This window comes from Protopterus annectens, chromosome 11.part0 (assembly GCF_019279795.1).
Source record: "Protopterus annectens isolate FY-2018-M chromosome 11.part0, PAN1.0, whole genome shotgun sequence".
Taxonomy (NCBI): Eukaryota; Metazoa; Chordata; order Ceratodontiformes; family Protopteridae; genus Protopterus; species Protopterus annectens.
The window spans coordinates 1287421160-1287441996 of NC_056745.1; positions in this window are offsets into that span (position 1 = coordinate 1287421160).

Below are 20837 nucleotides of genomic sequence, written 5' to 3' on the forward strand. Positions count from 1 at the left end.
TAGTGATGATTAGTCGGTCAGGGGTTTGCACCCCTGTACTGGTAGGTGTGTGACAGACAATGCTTAGGTTTTAATCTCCAAGCCCTTCTCTGATGTACTTTGCCTCTGTCTGTCCCTCCCACACACTCTCTGGTGGATGTGAAGTTGTACACCTGCTCAGCAGCAGCTTGTATTTTGTAAGTGATGGTCATGATCAGGTGATGGCCTCTGCACCTATTGCAGTCCTCCTCTAGCTGATTGCATGTGGAACAGCTGTGATGATGTTCCCTTAGCCAATCGCATGGAAACACAATACAATATCTAGGAACATCATGTTGGTGTTTGTCCGTGACAGTCACTGTGAGTAGTACCTGGATCTCATGTTTGATAAATGACATCACAGATGATATCTGGATGTTCCTCAAACAACAAACACAGTGGGAAATAGCCTAAAGACAGGAGGGAGATGTGCCAGACATGACTACAGCATGTAAGTGTAACTATGCTTCATTGAGACTACTGCCTGTTTAACAAGTTGTGTGGTAATGGCTATTCTGCATGTTTTAAAACTGACAAGACAGTGCTCTGTTTGTGAGTGACCCCCATCTGTAGGGCCATCTGTGGAATGGTCAGTGTGTGGAACCATTTGTTTCCTGTGTTACTCACTGAACACACATCTGTAAACTGCAGGAGTATAGTGTGAGAATTGCAGTCAGTACATGGTGATAGTGATGAGTTACTGCCATCGCATCCCTGATTGGACATATGTCACATGAAACAGTGGTATGACAGACACTGTCAGGGTTTCTCAGTGACATGCCAATAATGGGCCACTGTTCATAACTGCAGTCACAAGTCTTCTACACTTTGTACAGATGTCATGCAGTATATATGCATGTGTTGTGCTCCCTCTGCAAATGTATACCATCAGTTGTGTTGGGTTGATGGTCATATCTATGCAAGCTGTTATACGTAATCCTGAATGCTGTTGACTATTGCTAAGCCATATCTGTGTTTAAACTGCAACACCATAGGCTGTATGGGTTTGGTGGTCCTGACAGAACCTCCTGTCCCACATCATCTGGCCATGGTACCAGGCACCAGCACATCTGGGGCCCAGCCTTGGACCTCCACCTCTGTTGGCTCTGCACCACCTTCTGGTGGAACCACCATTGAGGATGGGGCTTGTCCCCCCCTGGGAGCAGGTTCAGACAAGAACATGCCCGCTGTCGTACAGTCCCGGACATGGTGCATAAGGGGCTCAATAAGGGGTTTTGAGGCACATACACCAGCTCGAGGGCAGAGTGTCACATTTACAGGGTGAGCCTGCCCCTCCTAGACAGCTCCCAGCACTGCCACCTTTGCAGCTGTTTTGGTGCAGTGGTGGCTGCCCATGGCTGGGGACCTCTGTTTCCATCTGGGGGCTCATGGGCTTGTGATTGCCGAACACCCCTCCCTGTCCGAAGTGTATCCCCCCATGTGTTTCATATACCGACCATGTATGCTGTCTTGTCTGTCATCCTATTCAACCTATCCTCCACGAGCATACCTACTCTCCTTCCTCCACATCCCACTCTCACCCTATGGAAACAAAAGGCCAATCGGTTCCTAGAACAACATTTGCCCCATACATAGCTGTCCATTTCACAAACATGTCCACTGGACACATGTAACCCTTTTAATATGCATAACAACACACTCCAGTTGTCTTCACCTCTGTCTCTCAGGCACATGATCCTGGTATGCACATGACTCCTAAAGCTTCCAGGTACATGTGATGCAGATGACCCCATTGTACACACAGCACTACCAGTCCCTGTATGGTTATCCCATTTACCTTTATCATGATGATGATGTCGCGCACAGCACCTTGCATGAGTACTGTTCTCACATAACGATTGGACAGGAACTGTTGTGTTAATGTACATAAAATGCACAGAGTGATGTATTTGGCCAACGTACAAATGTTTGCGTGTATTAATGACACATGTCTGTCTGAGGGGGTGTTGATATTACATAGGACAACACCACTACATAATACAGGCGTTGCTGGTGTTTCTCTTTTCTTTCCTTTGTAATGCTCTGTTGTCACATGGGATGTTCTTCATATATCTATATATATGTATATATCTATATCTGGACATAAAAACTCACACATACATCTACATGATGGAATACATTTCCTATACTGTTGAATGACTGTGCTGGATGATATGTTTGTGATAAGATCCAATGTCTGTATATCTGCCATGGCTTAATGGTAAATCACAATAGCTGTGTGTGCAGAGTCCTGGATTTGAGCCTTGCAGATGCCATTTATTTTGTTGCTGGGCAGAAAAAGGCCATTGGATACAGAGTGATTAAGGCACATTAAAGCAGTTGTGAGTGGGTGTGCGTGGGTTTGCGCGGAACTAAGCAATGTTAAATTCCGGTTACAGTTTCTTACACTCAGTTATCCTCTATATTGCTTTACCAGTTTAATACTCGCATACTGGCGGCCAAACAGGCTTACACCCGCTTGCTCCCGCACTTGCAAATGCACTGCATTTGGTGTTTGCATCTGAAACTCACACCCCTAGGTGGGAGTGAGTACTACAATATTACCTTTTGATGCCTATTACATCAGATTACACGCCTACAGTATCAGGAATGGCTGCCCATTAGCCGGAAGCATGCCATTCGACGGTACGGAATCTGTGGCCTGTCCACAGTTTGATTCATATTATTGGTGTGTTCCTCTTACAATCTGCACCTGTCTGGCTAATACATGGGAAATTACACTCTTCAGTACAAACATGTAATTGGGTTTTGGAACCCACATCCTTCAGCCGAGTCATGTTACTGCATACCTAATATTCTATCATCTTTCTAAGGTTGTCAGTGGAATATGTGCTTTCTGTCCCTATCAGACCTCTTATACAATTGGGGAAAAATACCAACTGAATCAGGGACATGTCATAACAACATCAGGGATGCATTTAAATTATTGGTGCTATTAATCTGACACATTGACAGACTCAAGAGCATATGAATTCGTACACATTTTCTGAGGTAAATGATGTTTATAACTCATAATTGTTGTCATTATTCATTATGTGTAATTCGTCACCTATCCTCCAAATGTCACTGGTTTCAGGAGGGATTAAGTGGGACAGAGTTAGAAATTGAGTGGAAATCAGGGACGTCCCTGGAAATCGGGGACAGTTCAGAGGTATGGTCCCTATTTGTCCCCCCAATGGCTTACGTCTTGTCCAGTGGATTTGCTCTTAGGGGTTAAGAGGTATGGGTGTCAGCTATGCCCATTTCGGAATATTACCCACGGTGGTGGTGCGGTAGCATTGTCGCCTCACAGTAAGATGCTGTCCGGTTCAATTCTCAGCTAGAGCGTCTTCTGCGTGGAGACATGCGTGAATGGGCATACCTTCGCTGAAGGTTGTGTGTCAGGGCTTGTTACTCGGCACGTAAAAATCAACTGCCAATCATTAGCAGACCGGAGTTCCACTGTGGCGACCCCTAATCGGGAATAGCCGAAAGACACAAACAAACTTACATCCCCGGGGTGGTACTATTATGACTGCACCAGCAAAACCTGCATGCCTAGGCCCATGATTGCATACCCATAATTTCCCCACCTGCCATTCCCCTACAGCACTCATCCTTACTGTGGGTGCAGGTGGGGTATAAACACATCACTACACACTGCCCACTCTCCCCGTGTCAGGACACATGTCGTATGTTGTGTTGTTGACCCATGGGTTACCAGGCTTGCACACCCTACTGGTCAATGTACATCTACAGCCTGTTTTGATGAATCATTACCAGGACTGCCTCCAATGATCATTAATCTTTGGGTGTCCCACAAGGGACATCAATGTCTATTTCAAGATTAGACCTGGCAGGTCTCTCCCACTGGTATTATCCTGCTGGTGGTCTGGGAAGCAGTAGTGTGTTTATTTATATTGTCTGTCTGTATGTCTCGCCGGCCTAGCTCGGGGGTGGGGGGGTTAATGCTACGTGTTACACATTTGTTTATTGTACCCCTCACCCCCATATGCACAGCCTGTGAACATATGTAACTCGTAACTGCTGTTTCATATCCTAGCTATATACATGTGTATATTTACAGTTTTATATATATATATATATATGTATATATATATATATATATATATATATATATATATATATATATATATATACTTATTACTATACACAGATATATCTGTATATGTATGCATACATGTATATATTTATATATATTTTTCTTCTCAAAAAGCTCAGCACTTGTCTTATAATCATATCCCTTGTCTTATAAGCATTCTCTTTGCAGGTCAAGCACTCCTATATTATACAAATCTCTCACTAGCAAAACCCCCCAGGAGTGCCCACTTCCCTGCTAAGCCCACTACTTTTCTTTCTCATACCAACTCATAATTCTTTCTAGCATGTCGAAGGGTCAGATGCTGGCGTCCTCTCCTGCCCAGTTGGTGAATCTGGGAATTCTGAGACAATGTTACAATTGTCTCATGTACACGGACAACCCTCTCCTCCTCCCACGTAACACTAACACTTGTGAGAGATGCAGCTATTTAGCCAGACTGGAGGCTGAGCTCTCTCAACTCAGGACTGGCAAGACCAGGCAGGAGGAGAAGGCAACTACACACACCACAATACCAGTCTCACATAACTCAACCACACCACTGAATCAAACACATAAACACACTAAGACATACTCGGAGGCTCTGAGTAAAAATTTACCTAAACAGCAGAGGCCTCCAAAGCAGACACCCAAGCAACTGCAAACTCAATACACCACACAAATAACACATAAACAACAAAATCAGTGTGCAAAGCAGTCACTGCCCTTAAGGCCAAATACAACACCAAACATACTTGTCATAGGTGACTCCATAGACAGACACACTGACGTCCCGCTCACCAGACTGAGTAAGGAGAAGGTCACAGTAAGCTGCCTGTCGGGCGCTAGAATCCGCCACATAACACAAGCACTCAGGTCTCTCAACAGCAGGTACAAGTACGACTCAGTCATTGTCCATGCTGGTGTCAACAACCTGAGACGTACCTCCTTGGACTACATGAAAAGAGACATTGAGGAGCTCTCTGATTATGTAGCCCAGGCAGGGATGACCCTGACCTTGAGCAGTATCCTACCTTCACCTAGAATGATGCCACAATACAGTGATAAGATGATCAGCTTTAATAATTGGCTTAAATTCTGGTGTCATTCAAAGGGGATGCAATGTCTGTCTGCCTGGGATGACATGCTGGACAAGCCACGCTGCTTCGCAAGGGACGGCTTGCACCTGTCACCCCTAGGCTTCCGGATATTGGCAAAGGCTCTTGCCACCCCATAGTGCCTTTTTAGGCAAGGCTCAAATTCTAAACCTACCACCCTAGAACACAAAAAGTAAAAAAACTAAGGGTAATGCTGCTCAATGACAGAAGTCTCAATCTCAAGATGCACGCACTCGAGGCCCTTCTCAGTATGGAGAACATCGATGTCTGTGCTGTGACAGAAACCTGGTTCAAGGCTCCTGAGAGCACCCCAGCACTAGCAGGTTTCACCTGATATCATGCGTTCTGGCCCCAAAATCCGGACAACACCAAGAAAGGAGGGGGGGGTGTCCATATTCATAAAGGACACCCACACCTCAAGGTTGGTGGCAACGCACGATGCATCGGAGACCATCCAGGTGCAATTAACCATAGGCAAGACTGCTCTGCAATTTGTAGCATGTTACAGGCCACTCTCTCAAACTCAGGAACCTCACATGGCCTTCCTGAAAACAATGGAGGGGATAAATGTATCTCCAAACACCATCATACTAGGTGACTTCAACTACCCTAATATAGACTGGGAACACTACTCAAGCCCAAACACTCTAGCCCAAAGGTTCCTGGAGTTCATAAACTCAAATGCCATGGAACAACTAGTCACCATCCCCACAAGAGGAGAAAACATACTTGATCTCATCATCACGAACATGGGATCAAAATGTTCAACACCGGAAGTATACCCCTCACTGGTGAGATCAGATCATAAACTAATTTCGCTGGAGGTCCTCATCCCACCCCCACCTGAAATAAAAAAGACCACAGTGAAAAACTTCTCAAAAGCCGACTTCACACTTCTAAAAACTAATGTGGTCTCCTTTAAGGCCCCTGAGCCAGTGGTAAACATTACTCAAACCGCTGAATCACTTACAAATGCCTTCGACCAGCACCTACAGGACTGCATGGATCAGGCAATCCCAAACAAAACTAAGACTCTTTGTACCAAAGGCAAGCGTCCAGTCTGGTGGACGCCAGCCATAAACAAGCTCTACAACAAAAGGAGGAAGCTACTACAAGATAGAGCAAAATCCTTGAAAGGTAAGACACCTTTGATCATTATAAGTAAAAAACTAAGAGCTCTCATAAAATCATCCAAGGCAAATTTTGAGAGAAAAATTGCCAAGGACTCAAAAGACAATCATAAGGCCTTCTTTAGCTATGTTAGAAACCTAGGAGGAAACTCCCAGATATGCTCAGAATTAGTTCAAAATGATGTGAAGATTACTGAACCTACACACATTGCCAACATACTGGCTGACAGGTTCAGTGCAAACTTCTCCCCCCCCCCAAAAGGAGAGATATCTATACCAGAGGATTGTAGCCCCAAACATCTCCAACACCCAGGTGAGAACTGCTCTCTCCAAAGCAAAAACACAGCATCCATGGGACCGGATGGTGTCCCCGGCTGTGTGCTCCACAAACTCAATGAGGAATTAAACCCGCAGTTAGGACAGCTGTTTAATCTTAGCCTCACCTCAGGATACGTACCCAAGGAGTGGCGCACAGCGACTGTGGTCCCACTTCACAAGGCGGTGCCTCCACCGACCCTGGAAATTACCGTCCCATTAGCTTGACAAGCCTTATCTGCAAAGCCATGGAGAGGATCATAATGGAACTCATAAATAAAGACATAGGGAACTTGCAGACTTTGGATCCAACCCAGTTTGGCTTTGTCAAAGGCAGATCATGCCTTTTAAACTTGGTTGACTTTTTCGAGACAGTCACCAAGGCCATTGATGAGGGAAAGGCAGTCCATACAGCCTACCTTGACCTGGCAAAGGACTTCGATACAATACCCCACTCAGGTATCATCGAAAAACTCATCAGCTTGAATGTAAACCCATACATCACAAGATGGGTTGCAAATTGGCTAAGTGACAGAACCCACAGGGTCAGAGTTGCTGGAGCCATGTCAGACTCAAAGCCTGTCACAAGTGGTGTCCCACAGGGATCAGTCCTGGGTCCACTCTTGTTCGGCATCTACTTTTCTGAAGTACAAGCAAACACAGGAGGGTTATGGCTGACAAAGTTTGCAGATGACTGCAAACTGGGCGCCATAGTCGAAAACACATCTGACACAGATATCCTTCAGAAGGGCCTCACAGAAACGGATAACTGGTGCCAGAACCATGGCCTAAAGTTAAATGCCAAGAAATGCATAGTCATACCCTTTGGGAAAAACAAGGTTACCCCTAGCTACCATTTAGGTGGCAATCCACTGAGCACAGAAGAAGTCATCAGGGATCTGGGGACCCAGGTTGACAGTAGCCTTTCGTTTGACACTCATGTTGCTAAAGTAGTTAGGAAAACCTTCTACATTGCCCACCTGATCATGAAGGGATTCACATCTAGATCAAGGTAGGTCATCAACCCCCTGTACTCATCACTCATTAGACCTATGATTGAGTACAATGCCCCATTCGGAATGTATCTGACCAGACACCTGCAGCAGCTGGAAAGGCCCCAAAAGTTCGTCACCAAAAGGATAAAGGGTCTCAAAAATATGTCTTATGCTGCCCGACTGAAAGAACTCCAGCTCTATTCAGTCTCATACCGCTTGCTCAGAGGTGACCTGTGCCTGACATATAAGGCCATGTCAAACCCTGATTTGATGAATATGCTTCACCTCAAAAAATCTAGATCCCTCAGAACCACAAGGCGGAGACTTAAACCTTGACACGGTTATTAATAGAACGTGCTGGAGGGACAGATTCATCACCCAGAGACTCCCCATGCTGTGGAACAAAATCCCGGTACATGTGAGGCAGAGCACCTCGCTGGCCTTGTTCAAGAGGAATCTTGACCAATGGATGGGGGATCGCAGATATACCCCAGGGATTACTTCAGTGTCACTGCTTGACAGAGGCACAGCAAAATAATAGGCATAGTTTTATTCAAACTAAAGGGGTGGCGAAAGCCAAATAACTATGGGCTAGGCTTATAAATGCCCTTGGGCAGATAGCCTAGTATGAACCTATGAACCTATGAACCTATATATTGCTGTCGATATATATATATATATATATATATATATATATATATATATATATATATATATAACAACATATGGGTCTATCAGTGTCTGCATATGCATATATTTATATGTGGGTATGTATATGTATTCTGTATAAATTTGTACTACAGAGAGGGAGAGACTTATCTCTATGTCACTATGGGTAGATATACACACACACACATACCTCTACATATATACATGTATATCTGGTTATTCCGTTCCTTGCCATATAGATTACACTTTACTGCAGTGGGACTCGTAGTGGGTGTGGCTGCTCGTTGGGCGATGCCTCTGCCCAATGAACACATTTGCTTACATCCCTGGGGCTGTCCATATAGGCCCACATCAGCCAACACCTGCACACATAGACCCATAAGTAGCTACCCATAGTTCCCCCACCCGCACCTCCTCTACAGCACCCTTCCTTACTCTGGATCCTGGTTGGTTCTGAACACACCACTACACGCTGCCCACTTTCCACTTCATGGGACCCGTGTCATAAAATTGTCTCGACCCATGGATCATCAGGCTTTCCCACCCTTTTATTCCGGGTATGTATACACCGCAGCAAGAATGGTCGGCGTATAACCTTCTTTTGGTTTTGGAAATTTTCAGGGTTTCCCGCAAGGGACGCACCTGTCTGTGTTCCAAGATTAGATTTCATGGGTGCACTGTGTACCCCCTCGATTGTATCCTGCCTGTGGTCTGAGGTGAGTGGACTATTTACATTGTTTGCAGGTATGTGTGTATGTTTCCCGTGTCTGGCTGGGGGGGGGGGGGTCATGCTACATGTTTCATGTTTCTTGCTTGGGCCCCTCACTTCCATTGGCATAGCTTGTGAATATATGTCATTCTTGTGTGCTGTTTCCTATCATAGCTGTATATCTACGTGCACACACACACACACACACACACACACACACACACACACACACACACACACACACACACACATACACACACACACACACACACACACACACACACACACACACACACACACACACACACACAAACACATATTTGTCTGCAACTATATGTGTCTGTAAAGCAATGCATACCCCATGCAAATACACTTACACATGCTTAGTGGTGTTTATATATACTTAAACCTGCTTACTAGTGCCTTATTCATTATGACACTGACACTTCACTCCAGTTAACTGCTAATTGTTATTTTGCAGGTTATACAGCAGACAGATGTCGCAATATGTTCAGGTACAGATTACCGATGGTAAATGGTATTTGATGCAGTGGGATTCGGTAAGGGAATGTCTGTTCGTTAGGTGGTTGCTCTAACCAATACACTATTGCTGTGCTGCTTCATTTGCATATATACCCATATACCCATGGCTCCTGGTTCCCTGAACACACACCCCAATGCCTCCCTAACACTGCAATCATCCATTCTCCAGTTGAATTTGTGGTTTATCCACACCACTACACATTGGCCACTCCCTACTCCTATAGACCCATCCCATTGGTTGACTCACTCCACATATCCTCAGAATGCCCAAACTGTTAGTCTACAAACATTGGTGACATGAGCGACCAAAAGAATACTATTTGCAATTTTTGGGTTGTTCCATATGGGACAGGCATGTGTTTATGTCAAGATTAGACTCTAAACTTCATTGCATCCTTAGGGTTACCACTTGTCCCACTTTGCAAGGGACAGTCCCTCTTTGGGCAGTTGTGTCCTGCAAATAAATTGTAAAATGGCAAATGTCCTGTGATTTTAGGACAAACGTATTTCTTATATTTTATGTAATAGTTGCATAAAACAGTTATTCTGTATCTGAAACACCTGTTATAATAAACAGAATAAGCAACTAAAATGCAACAAGAATAAGCTTTTATTTAGGCAAAAAAGTGAAGTTCTGTCCTTTGTGATGGCCATGAGTATGTTTCGGCCTGCAAAATCTGACATTTGTACAAAAGATGCCCCACTTTGGGCATTTTAAAAGGTGGCAACCCTATACATCCTTACTCTCATTAACATGACACTACAATATATTAATAAGTATGACTATGTGGTAACGCACATGTTACACATGAGAGCCTACTTATGTATGTGTTCGGTGTATTTCTTTTACAAATAGACCGGTTTAGTAATTGGCATTTCCATAGCAGGCAGATCACAGGAATGATTCCTTTTGTAGGAAAGTCCTCACATTCGATTTTTTTCAGCACAGCACTGACTTCGGACATTGTACACACTTCTGCGTTTTAGCCGTTTTGTCCCTTCCCTCTTATGCACAACCTATTATTCTATCTACTGTCGAGGTTTGTAAGAGCACATTCATGTTATTTATGTCTGCAAATGGAATGAATGTGTAACAGAGAATGTACTTGTACATATTGATATCTGCATGTGCGTATGCATATATACTTATAACGAACTCGCTGACCCCCCATGGGGTGGTCCAATTAGAACCAGCCCATCCAACCCTGGCACACCTGGCTCCATAATTTCATACCCATAGTTCCTCCACCCCAACTGTATTCAGCATACACGCATACCATCCATTGTCCACTTGTTATCGCAGCCATGACACACCTCCACACATTTCCCTCTCCCAAGCATTAGGGCCCCAACACGTATGTTGTCCCAACCCATGTATTCTCAGGTTCTCCCACCATTTAGTCCTTGAACATACCTGCCCTTGCTTGTGTAATGGTCGGATGGCCAAATAGTCAATCAATTTTTGGGTAGTCCCACCAGGGACTACCCTCTGTGTGTAAAGTAAACTTAGCAGATCAACAATGTTACTCCCACTTGTAATATCCTGCCTGTGGTATGAGTAGCAGTGCTTTGCTCACTCCTGCCCAGCTTGATATGACATACGCTGACAGCGCTATATAATATTGGGGTTGCTGTTGATTCCCTTCTCATTCCTTTTGTATGCTTTATTGTTACGTCGTTCTTTCTTCACACACACATATATATATATATATATATATATATATATATATATATATATATATATATTATATCTGTACATACTTATATACAGTTCCTATGCTGGGCACTGCTTAGACCTGCACAAGCGCACTCAGACTTGCTTACTGGTACTTATATGTGTTTACTGCTGCTTATTTGTGCTTACACTTGCTTACTAGTGCCTTATTCATTACGACAGTGCCACTTTGCTTGAATGATATTTAAATTAAATATCTCATGCGATACTCTTATGTCGGTTTTACAGCAAAACTACATCCATTCCACATGGAAAATGATATGTGCTATTGTTGGGCTTGAACCGTGAATGTCTGTTCATTAGGTGGATGCTCTAAACACTACAATATTGACATTTACATTGATTCCGCATGTTTTTCTCTATTTGAATGAATTTGATGTGTAAGCTATGCTCGGAGTAGGCAGGGCAGGGATGCGCAAACATGCTGCGCTTTGCTTACACCTTCGATATTGCAGCAATTCAAATGTATAATAGGGACACAGGGAATCTAATTGTGAAAGTTCTAGGGACAGGGCTTAACATTCCACTACGTGCTTGTGTGTTTACTACTTCGATATTATTTCACTGTTCGTGGACACTTTTGTATGCTTAGCATACATTTCGGTATCCATGGACACTGAATTACTGACTAACTATTAGGGCTGGGCTCTACTAGTAGGCATAGTAGGTTTTGCAACTGTCGGGGCATGTTTATGCCTCCGTAGAGCACTTATACTCACCCCCTGCACTCGCACACGTTTCCTGTGCACGTCGAGGGTACGGCAGCTTACCCTCATACATATTGATATGGCGCTACTATGCCATCTGTAGTGAGGATGCTTGATGCAAAGCTAAAACTATCCTTGTGCCGAGCTTCTTGAATCCCGGGGTTTGTCTTTGCATGTTAGAAGCTGTATAACCCTTAATACATTCTAATCCAAGGGATATAACTACAGCTAGGTGGTGTAGAGCTGAGTGCTGTTTTAAGGAGAATATCACCTAATACATCTGCTTGATTCCTTCTCCCATTATGCATAAGTTTAAAAAAAAAGAAAACCTTCTTAACTATACTAGCTCGGTGATATTGAATAGTTGATAACTTTTATTAAACGTTTTGTTTTTTATTTTGTCATTGTCTATGATGTATGCTTGCCTAGTGAACCTGCTGTTGTTTACTCTGTTAGTTTCTGTGCTCATGTCTGTTAATATAAAAGTGTTGTGACTGAAAATGGATAGTTAGTCTAGTTATCTTACCAAACAGAATAAAACTGAAGAAAAATAACATAAAATAAACATTTGGCATTTCCAAATCTTAATTTACGACAGTGGAAACATTTACCCCAAACAGGAGAAGTGACTAAGTGCCACATTTTAGTGAACTAGTATCTGTGATCACTCAAAGAAAATGGGTACCAAAGAGAGAAAAATGTAAGAAAGTATTTTTTTCATTTTTTTTAAGAAGAGGGGTGAAAACAATGCATCTGTTTAAATATCACTTGTATGAAGAGCAATCAAACATTTTGAACTGATTATAATTTTATTTTGTGAAACAGAGCTATATTGATAAAGCTTAGAGTATTCAGAATTTGTAATTTGAAATTTCAAAGTGTGCAAGTGCTTTAGTTTGTATCTGTCAGTTATGATAAATCACTCTGTAACATACTGTATGTGTTACAAAACCATCAATTAATCAGAGCAAAAACAAATTACAGAAATTATAAAAACAGGTGAACCACTTCAAATCTTGTCAAATCAGAAAACTACTCAAGGCTTTGAGTAGTAATACATTCAAGAACAAGCATGTCAGACCTCTACAAATCCTGATGCATCTATGCTGAATATAAGAAGAAATGTGATTTCAAAAACAAATTATCATAATTATTCACTATCATGAAATAAATAATATTTGAAATGTATTTGCCTGTGTTAATATTTCTTTTGCCTTCTGATATTTATAATGTGAAAGATGAACCAACATGGATGTTTCAGGTATAGTACTGACTCAGCCAATATTATGGAATCCCTGGTAGCTTATGCAATGTATTTCTAGTTGCTTTAGTTGTTCAAATGAATTCATTATTACTAATCATTTAAATGATTATCCAAGAAAAGCCAGATGACCTTAAGTCATACATTTTCGCCATAATTACGTACAGAACTGCAATCATATCATTGGAGAGTCTTTACTTTCTGGCATTAATCTACATTATTAATGATACATCATATAAGGCCTAGGGAAAAGATGGGAGGTAAGTATGATTGTCATACTTATGTCACTTCTCTTTATTCTCTGTTATGTCTTAACTTAACTACTAGGAGAACCAGTATTGTGTCACGATGAATTAGGCTGCTCATGCTTTTACAAGCCAATTCTCTGATTATAGATGTTTGGCCTGACATTTATGGCAGATTGTCAGATAACATTTTTTACTCTCTTATTCATTAGTCTTCACAGGACATGCTCCAGTGACCAGCATAAAACACCAACGAAGCAAAGTCACTGGCCAGCCAGTTCCCTCTTTCCTTCTATAATCAACTTAAGTGTAAACCGCAAATCAGACTTTGGTTACCAGTGGTTACCCCAAGGTACTGATTGATTCCATGATTCTTTAATTACGTATTAGTGTCACAATGATTATTCTGCATGGTTTGTATTTATAATTAGAATAACATACTTCAAATAAAACCTGGCATCTGCATTTGTATTAATGGGAATTAATTCATATTAAGCATGGGTGTGCTAGCATTCCTCACTCAATAATTTAGCACCTTACAGCATACTTTCAGTTCTGTAGGAAATGCACATTTTCCCAAAAGGGTAATTTCTTAAGATAAGAAATACTTTTTTATTGTCCTATTATATAAGTGGTTTGCGAGAAGTAAATATTCACCTACAATAACAAAAACTGTATTTTCTTGCCATTTGGAGAAAAAACAGCGAGTATATCTACCTGCACTGACTAAAATTCATTTCTAGAGGTGCCACATTGGGAACTGGATTAGTGCCTATATATTGCATAAGATTGTATGGTCTGGTCTGATGCAAACAGGTAACCTGTAAATGGTTCATCTCTGAGGCCCATGCTTGCACTTATTTAGGGTATCAGAACTCGTCAGAGATTTGGGATGCATGGCTAGGCTTAAAAAGGCTCTTGTAGTCGTTAGCCTAGTAAACACCTATAAACCTATATATGAAGAATGATTTCAGGTTGTAGCATTCTTATTTTCTATTATAAAAGCAGTATAAATCCAATATCATTACTGCTTGAAACTGTCTGTGTGTCGGTGGCAAGGGTATAGCTAGGCAAACTCTGTACTCTACTGAGTCCAATTTTCTAAACATTATTTAGAGAAACCATTGTTTTTTAGGCTGTACTATGTTCACAGCTGTCTAAATTAATGCCACCAATAACAGTTACATACATCTATATTTATATCTATATCTATATTTATATATTTAATGGTTTTAGAGGGAAAGTGATGCAAACATTTAAGTGCTTGGGAGGGGGGTAATGTGTCAATTTTTTAACACCCAGTTGGGTTGGGGGGGCAACAGAAAGAGCTTACAAGTACACAATTAAATTCCTGCTACACCCCTGGTTGGTGGGATGGGGGTAGGGGGCAGATATGCAATCATTCTGAATATATTACTTAAAGAAGCAAAATAAAATAAATTGCAAACTATAATCTATGCATACTTAATTAACTACATGTGCATGTTGCCCTAGAGGAATTCATACATTTTTTGCATGAAACACAGGAGGGAAGAATAATGTTAGCTGAGGACCTAAATTTACCAGAAACAGACTGGAATAATATTGATCCAACAATGTTAGTAAGGAAATTATTCCCAATGTATATTCAGGAACAACAATTGCTTCTGATTGTAAAAAAAAGTACCAGGGGACAGAACATACTAGACACTGTTTGTATTCCTAAAGAAATTATTGTTACTTCAAGTCAAATTTTACGACCATTGATGTGCAGTGATCATGGGGTTATAAAGGTTAATTTGTTGCTAGATAATTCTGCCAAACTGAAATCTAAACCAATGCACAGAAGGTTAATTACAGATTATATGGAAGCAAAACAGTCACTGTGTAAAACTAACTGGAATGAGGTGTTCAGCGGAAAACTGCAGATGGAATGTGAAAAGTTCTGAAATAAAAATTGTTTGAGCACAAAAAAATCAAACAAATGTTTAACACCAGGATTTAAGCGTACACCATCAGGGGGATATATTTCCATAAGAGCAAGATATCTGATTAAAGTGAAAGCCAAAAAAATATAAGAAATGAAGAGAGGTTGAACTACAACTTTGAAAACTGAAAAAAGCTGGACAAACAGATTAAGCATAGTGTGAGACAAGAGCAAGAAAAGTTTGAAAAAAATTGATATAAAGATATTGAGCATAATAGGAAACCTTTTTTTATAAATATATAAGATGTGGAAGGAGTAAAGACACACAACTTGATAAACTGTGTGCAGATTCTAACATTTATTCTCAGACACAACAGATTATAGCTATATTTACAAAATCTTATGCAAAACAGTTTGGCTCCACAAAAAAGGGTGATAAGTTCTCCTAGTGACACCCAGGTAACCCCAGATACTGGAATCAAATTAGATTATATTGATAAACAACTGCACAAACTGGATCCAAACAAAGCACAGGGAGGAGGTGAAATTAGTAACAATGACCTGAGAACATTTCAGCAAGAACTGATGATACAATTATATTTATTATTCACTAGATCATATAAATATGGGGAGATTCCTCAAGATTGGAGACATGCGCTTATTAAACCTGTCTTCGAGGGAAAATGGAGTAGGACAAACCCAGAGTCATATAGACCCTTAAGACTACTTTCATGTTGTGGAAAAATAATGGAGAAGGTAATATTGGATAAGTTATTGTCAGAACTGGATAGATTGCAAGTTGAAACCATATATCAGCATACATATGCTGAAAACAGAGCTAGTAACTCTTGTAACATGATGTTCTATAACAATATAATAACAGCTATGAATGAAAAATTGTGCTGTGATGTAATTTATATAGATTTAACTTCAGCATTTGATAAGGTCAACACTGATCAATAAATTAGTACAACTAGGTATTGCTGTACTCTTGATAAGATGGAGAGCTACATGGCTTGCAGATAGGACATGACAAGTATCATACAGCAACTAGACAGGTGAAATCCTTGGTTACAGTCAGAGTATCCCACAGGGCTCTGTCCTAGTCCCTTACTTGTTTAGATTGTATCTTTCAGACCTATCTTTTTCATTTGAAGCGTTCTGCTGTCTGTATGCAGATGACCTGAATTTGGGTAAACTGATTACATGTCTTACAGATAAGGCATGCTTGCAAAATAACTTGACTAAACTGACCATTTGAGCACAGGAGAATACTATGCTGATAAATATGTCAAAAACTAAGCAAATCAGATTTGGGTGACATAAATTGAAAGTGAATATTTAATACAGCACACAGTGATTGAAACTGTAGACTCATTTAAGGACCTGGGTACATGGGTAGATTCAGCTGTAAGTTTTTTCTAATCATATCAACCAATTGGGTAAAGATAGTTATAGAACTATAGGTTGCATAAAAAGATTTATAAAGTCTAGGAAATCAAAAATTATGAAGTCATTGTTTGTTAGTTACATTAGACCCAAACTTGAGTATGGAATAACAATACGGAAACCCCTATAAGAAAACAAGCATGAATAAACTGAAAAGAGTACAGCAGAAATATACCAAGGACATCCATGGATATAAAAATGTATGTTATTATGAAAGACTAAAATATCTGAACATGCACAGTGTTTCTTATAGATATCTAAGAGGAGATCTTATTCAGGTATAATGGGATTTAGAGACAGCTAGCCCTGGGAATGTTTGGGGTTATCAAATAGTACTAGAGAATCATCAGACAACCTATGTAGAGAAGATTCTATAGGAATGAGAAGTGTACTAATTGGTTCCCTGACAGAGTAGCTGATGCATGGAACAGACTACCAAATTACATTAAAGCAAGTGCTAGTTTAGATATTTTTAAGAACAACCTGGACACTTATTATGGGAACAAGTGTTTTGGTATATTGGCAAGCTTGAGATATTTGTATGTATCTATGTATATAGGACACAGCTTGGAAGTGTATGACATGATGATACAGAGGAAGCTGGACATCCTATGTATCCAAGAGATGAGATGGAAGGATATTGCATGGCTAGAAATGGTTTAGGAATTGTGGTGATAGAGAGGCTTCAAAAGGCAGTAAGGGATATCATCAGAATTAATGACAAGCTCATGGCAGTCAGACTCCAGTGTAATGATAGGGCAGTGTTCATAATCTCAGCCTATGCCCCACAGCAGGGTTGTGATAGTGAGGAAAATAGTACATTCAGACAGCAGTTGCAGGACCTACTAGATAAAGCAGGACAACATGAATTGGTGTTGATTATGGGTGACTTGAATGCACATATCAGGACAGATAGAATAGGATATGAGGACTGCCTGGGTCCACATGGGTGGGGCAACAGGAATAAAGAAGGAGAAGCCATTCTAGACATCTGTCTGGCAAATGGCTTGATAGTGGTCAACACATGGTTCAGAAAGAGAGACAGTCACAAGATCACATACAAGAGTAGGCAACATGCAACTCAGGTAGACTTCCTACTAGTAAGGAAAAGGCACTGGGGCACAATCCATGATTGCAAAGTTATCCCCAGTGAAACAGTTGGCCCACAACAGAAACCACTAGTTGCCACTTTCAGCTGCAAGCAGTGGTCAGAGAATGCTCTAAGGTCAACAGAGACCAGGCTGAAGACTTGGAAGTTGACTGGAGAGAAAGTACAACAGTTTAAGGAATTACTCAGGTTTCTAGCATTCTAGCACCCCAAGAAGAGGAGGAAATAGATGAAGCTGAAGAAGAATGGCAGCGCCTAAAAACAGCATGTGTTAGGATTGCAGAAAAGATATGTGCCCGACCCAGGTATGGAAATAAGGTACATAAGGAAAGCTGGTGGTGGAATGCAGAAGTCCAGGAAGTCATCAAAAATAAGAAAAAAGGAGTGCAGAAAAACATGGGAGACAGAAAAGACTGACCAGGCTAGGAAAAACTACTGGTTGGCTAACAAAGAAGCTAAGAAAGACATTGCAATAGCAAGAATATGGCATCGGAGGCACTGTACCAACTTCTGGAAAGTGACTGAGTAAGGGGCACAAAGAAACTATATCAGGTTGCAAGGCAAAGACAGAAAAATAAAGAAGATAGTCAGACACCCTTCATAAGGGATGCCAGCAACAACCTGCTCACCAGCCCAGAAGACTTCAAAGGCAGATAGAAGGAGTATTTCCAGCTGCTTCTGAATGAAGAAAACCCCACAGAAGCTGTACTGCCCCAGAAACACCCTACTATGACAGAAGAAGAGGAGCCCACGCTAGAAGAAGTAAGAACAGTACTAAGGAAGATGAAGTCAGGGAAAGCAGCAGGCTTAGATGATGTCACAGCAGATATGATAAAGATGCTGGGTGAGATAGGGGAGAAATGGCTCCTGAGGGTACTAATAGCAGTGTGGAGAGAAAGGCGTATCCCAGATGACTGGAGAATAAGCATACTTGTGCCAGTGTACAAGAACAAAGGGGACATCCACAACTCTGGGCAGTACAGAGGCATCAAACTCCTATCACATTGCATGAAAGTTCTGGAGAGGGTGATTGATAAATGGATATGCTGAGTAGTAGAATGTAAGATGGGAGATGAGCAGTTTGGTTTCAGATCAGGATGCAGCACAATTGACTAGATGTTTGCATTGAGACAGATACTTCAGAAGAAGCTAGAGATGAGGATAGAGTCCAACTGGGCATTCCTAGACTTGGATAAAGCATATGACAAGGTCCCAAGAAAGCTGAACTGGACAGTACTGCAGTGGTTTAAAGTCCCAGAAACATTGGTAGAATTAGTGCAGGCTATGTACAAGGACCCAGTGACTCAAGTATGAACAGTGTTCGGCCTCACAGAGGGGTTCCTAGTGGGTGTGGGTGTACATCAGTGTTTAGCTCTGAGCCCACTGCTGTTCATACTGGTGATGGACTACATTAGCAAACAGGTTGGAGAGGATGGATCAACAAAGCTGCTGTATGCAGACAATGTGGCAGTACAGGAAGACTCTGAGCTAGAACTTCAGCAAAGGATAAGAGAATGGAATGCAAATCTGAAGGCACATGGGATGAAACTAAGCACAGATAAGACGGAGGTAATGGTAGCAAATTGGGGATATCAGAAGAAGCTGAGAACAGAGATAGAAGGGACGATAGTGGAACAGGTAAACAGCTTCAAGTATCTGGGAGGAGTAGTTGAGAAGGATAGTCTGAATGAAGAGGTCAAAGCTAGAATCAGAGGGGCTGCAGCCAACTGGCATAGCGTATTAGGTGTAGTCTCTCACAGAAGAATGCCAAAGAAGCTAAAAAGTAAGGTGTACAAGACAGTGGCATGACCAGTACTACTGTATGGTACAAAAACCTGGGCAGTAAAAGCAAAACAGTTGAAGAAGCTAGAGGTGATGGAAATAAAGTGCCTGAGAAGGGTGGTAGGATGCACACTGTGGGACAGACAAAACAATGAGGACATAAGAGCAGACGCCAAAGTAGCTCCAATTGCAGAAAAGATCAAAGAGAACAGATTATAATGGTTTGGGCACGTGTAGAAAAGCAGAAGACAATCTGGTGAGGAAGATTTGGGAAAGACAGGAAGAAGGTAAGAGGAAGCGAGGACATCCAGCAAAGAGGTGGATGGATTGTGCGCAACAAGATCTGTGACAGTCAGACATGAGTGTTGAAGAATGCAGGAGTGTGGCACGGAATCTAGAGAGTTGGCAACAGTTAACACGATACCCTGACCCCATGTAGAAAAATGGGGAAAAGGGGGCTGATGATGATGATGATAATGTATATAGTTCTCTGTGGACACACCTCTGTAATATCTGAAGCAGTAAGCAAAGGCTGTTTGCATAGTAGGTCTACTCTGAGAATGTATTTTGTGTTGGCAATATAATATTATGTTGTGCATATACATATCAAAAGTGTAGTGGTGTCATATCAACTCATTTCCAAATGACGCATCTCAGAATTACTTAGGCAAGAACAATCAGAAAAGAAAAAAATGGAAAGAAGAAAAAAGAAAAAAAGAAGAAAAAGACAGATCAAAAAAGTGCAGTAGGCAAGAAGAAAATACTTGTGATAACCAGCATGGTAGTCTACTAGCTGCAGGGAAAAACATACAGATAAAAACAGACAAGTAGACAAGTGCTTCATCTTAGCAATATCCTTACAGAAAGCATGCATGTTGTAAACACTTTGTCAGTATAACATCAGCCACAAGGTATGGGTTTTAAACATAATACTGCACAGTTTTCAGATAATTTTTGCCTTGAAATGTTTTAGACAATATACAATGTATTCTTCCGAGACTTACAAATGGCTGTATACTGCAATGATTACTACTCAGACAAGCCCACC